The 3,818-nt window shown below is 47.9% G+C and overlaps 1 long non-coding RNA gene across 1 annotated transcript; it reads left to right on the forward strand.

Moving 5' to 3' along the window:
- The first annotated feature begins 530 nt into the window (after positions 1 to 530).
- Positions 531 to 3,235, forward strand: LOC131518145 (uncharacterized). Its single transcript, XR_009264943.1, has 2 exons — positions 531 to 916; positions 1,439 to 3,235. It is a non-coding gene; the product is annotated as an uncharacterized LOC131518145 (long non-coding RNA).
- Positions 3,236 to 3,818: the final 583 nt, after the last annotated feature.

Consider the following 3,818-nt stretch of genomic DNA (forward strand, 5'->3'; position numbering starts at 1 on the left):
ATGGAACTGGAGGGTATTATGCTAAGTGAAATTAGTCAGAGAAAGACAAAAATCATATGACTTCACTCATGTGAGGACTTTAAGAGACAAAACAGATGAACATAAGGGAAGGGAAACAAAAATAATATAAAAACAGGGACGGGGACAAAACAGAAGAGACTCATGAATATGGAGAACAAACAGAGGGTTGCTGGAGGGGTTGTGGGAGGGGGGATGGGCTAAATGGGTAAGGGGCACTAAGGAATCTACCCCTGAAATCACTGTTGCACTACATGCTAACTAACTTGGATGTAAAAAGAATAAAATAAAATTAAAATTAAAAAAAAAAAGTGAACTTCAGGGCGCCTGGGTGGCCCAGTTGGTTGAGCATCCGGCTCTTGATTTCAGCTCAGCTCATGATCCCAGGGTCATGGAATTGAGCTTTGCTTTGGGTTCCACATGGAGTGTGGAGCCTGCTTAAGAGTCTTTCTCCCTTTCTCCCTCTGCTCCTCTCCCCCTCTCATGTGTTCTCTCTCTCTCTCTCAAATAAAAAAAAAAAAGTGAATTCCAAGGGAGAATGTCTGAGTTGTGAGGTCAGGAACAGGTTGAGGGGTCTGCCTGTGTCCCTTCCCTTGAATCTGGGTAGGCCTGTGGCAGGCTTTAACCAACAGAAAGAGGCAGGAGTGATGCCTAGGACTTCCAAGTCCAGGCCTTAAGAGACCTGGCAGCTTTCTCTTTCTCTTGCAGGCTCTTCCTTCTCCACCTGCCACGTTCGAGAAGCCCAAGTCCCTGTGGGCATCACCCGGAGAAGGAGCCGTTCTCAGTGGGCCCTGAATTCCTGACCCATGGAATTGTGAGAAATAAGAAAATAGTTGCTGTTTGAAGCCACTGAGTTTTGGGGATAGTGTGTTACACGGCAACAGATAAGACAAACAGGGTCATTACCTGAGAGTGTAAGTTGGGTGTGAGGGGCGTCAGAGTCCGAGCTCATGTGAGCCGCGGGGCAAAGATGACCGAAGTCAGGCCCCTCCGGGACTCAGGTGAGGAGCCAAGAATTCTGTCTTGAGTGGGTGAGAGTAGAGGCTGACTGAGGGTGTTGAGTTCAGGTCGATTTGATCTTTTGTGTCTCACTGCTGTGCCCCTCTGACCCTGGCTGGCCTCCAAACAGGACTGACTCTGGGGTTAGAAAAACAAATGTTTGGAATCCACTCGGGAAAGCAGGACAGAGAAGTAGAGGTGCTTCCTTCGAGGCAATGGTGTGTGTGTGTGTATGTGTGTGTGTGTGTGTGTGTGTCTTTGTGTGTAACTGTCAGAGAAGCATGTCCCCGGGCTCTCCACCTGGAGCCGGAGAATCTTTGTGAAGCCACGGTCATCAGCAACAACCTCTGTGACGCACACCACACGCTCAGGGAGTAAGTTCTGGCCCACGTTTAGTTTTAAAGGGACTTTCGTCTTGCAGATGCGTTTATGCAATTCTTGCGGAGGGCCAGTGCCACGTGGAGGAACAAGCACAAACAATGAAGGTTAGATGGACCTGGGTTCGAATTCCTCAGCCACCAGGAGCTGTGTGATGGTGAGTAAATTTCCTAAACTGGTGAGACCTGGCTTCCCCAGCTGTAAAATGGAGAGAATAGTACCCAGCTGTCAGGATGGCTCCACGTATTAAATACTGCCACGCGGAGGAGGCTGTCGCATCCACACGACTCCTGAAACAGAATGTTACGGGCACCAGTGACAGTCACAGCAAAGTTTGTTACGAGAGGCAAGGCCGACCGATCGGGACCAACACTCTTGGTGAGAGTGCGGCCCCGAACAGCCGGGGTACAGAGTTTTCATGGCCGATCACATCGTTTTATCATCACCTGGGAACAGAACAGAGAAACAGTTCCCAGACGAGTTAGAAACAGTTGCTGGATGGGGTGATTATTTTAGACTTTTTGCCGCTAAGTTGCAACCAGTGGATCTCCTTGACCTTGCCTCTGATGCTCTTTTCTTTGAGCTTTTGTTTCCTTCATTGGTGAAGCCTGATTTACAAGAGTATGAAGCATAATTTACAAGAGTAAAAGCAAGATAAAGCAAGGCTGTTATCTCTTGACCTTCAGTGTCAGAACAAAGCTGTTATTTTTCAAGCTGCACTTTAGCCTTATGCTACAACTTAACCCTTACAAGGCTAAGCGTGAGTTCCCTGCCAGTTATTAAGTAGAGCCCGCACAGTAATACCCGTTAGGGCTCTTAGAAAGCTGAGAGCCAAATCTGATGTCCGTTTATTTGCAGCTCGTTGCAGAAGCCTGGCCGCATCCACTCCGTCCGAACCCTGTGGGCGTCTCCCTATCTGCAAATGTTCCAGGTTGCACAGCATTTTGTAAAGTCCACGGGACTGATGTATCCCCAGTGCCCAAAGCAGTGCTTGGCGCACAGTGTGTGCTCAGGAAGTACTTGTTGAATAAACGAGATGGACAGCCTAAGCCCATTTGAAGGAGTAGCCCTCTAACAGGCCAGAGATGAGCCGAGGCTGTGTGTTTGAACTTCCATCACGGTCTGGAAGTCGGCACTCGCTAAGGGCAGACATCATTGGTGGCCTCATCCATGTTTGGCCCCTCCTGTGTCTCTGCTCACAGAATCCCAATTGTGCCCAGAGCAGCAGTGTGTCCAGCCCCTGGTGGTGGATCCTGACTGGTCCACACTAGTCATGACGACCCTTCATCTTCCCAGCCTCCTTTGTGGCTAGGAATGGCCATGGAGCCTGTTTTGGCCAATGAGACCAAAGTGGAAGCCTATTGGTTATGGGAAGGGTTTCTGGGAAAGTGTTAGCTTTCCTGGTAGATGGAGGCCAATGCAATTGCACCTGTCCTTCCTCCTTCCTCCGCTGAAGGTGGATGTGATTGCTGGAGCAGGAGAAGCTGTCTTGTAACCACGAGCAAGAGGCCAAGAGAACTGCAAAGAAGCTCTGAAACTTTTTATAACTTCTTGTTATAAAACAAAAACAATTCCCCAAGTCAGTATAGTCAGGTTTTCTTTTACATGTGGCCAAAGAAAGCCCAAATGATACACAGGTTGTCTGGTTGAAAAAACTGAGTCATGTATGACACATGAGCACGAAGGCTTAAAAGAATTTCAGAGCCCTTAAATGTCCTTGATTGAAGGGGTAAACTGGTAGATTAAGTCCAAGAAACTGAATTTTATAGAAGACTTTTATAAAGAGTGTCAGGAGTCATGTGCTCAGCTTGTCAATAAAAACAAGAAAATCTGCAACTTTCTTAAAGTGTTGATTGCCTCATTTTCTAATCAAGAGCTTTCCCCAGGAACTTGTTAGAAATACAGAATCTCAGGTCCCACCCAGCCTTCGCCGGCTCAGAATCCTAAATTTAACAAGAGCCCAGGTGGTGCAAACACACGTTAAAGAGGGAGATGCGCTATTCTTGGGGGTTCTCGGCCCGAGCTAGAATTTCTTGCGAATGCCTTAAACCCACCGATGCCTGGTTCTCACCCCAATCAAGTGGAATATCTGGGAGTGGGGGTCCCAGCATTACTTAAACAAAAGTTCCAGTTGATCTCATTACACAATGAGGTCTACAGAAAACCCGAGACCGCCCCTGGCCACCCAATAATCATGTCTTTGGTCGGGTTACTTACTCTCTTTGAATCCCAATTTATTTATCCATAAAGTGGCCACAAAATGAAGCGCTTGCTCAGCAGCGTTGCCATGGAGATTAAGTTATGGGATGTGAAGGACCTAGGGGACACGTGGCACACTGCAGGTGCTCAGTAAATGGGGGTGTCTCCCAGCCTCGGTGCTGATGAGGTTCTTTACCTGCACCCGTCTCTTTTAGAAAATTTCA

Source organism: Neofelis nebulosa, chromosome 7, assembly GCF_028018385.1.
Source record: "Neofelis nebulosa isolate mNeoNeb1 chromosome 7, mNeoNeb1.pri, whole genome shotgun sequence".
NCBI classification, from domain to species: domain Eukaryota; kingdom Metazoa; phylum Chordata; class Mammalia; order Carnivora; family Felidae; genus Neofelis; species Neofelis nebulosa.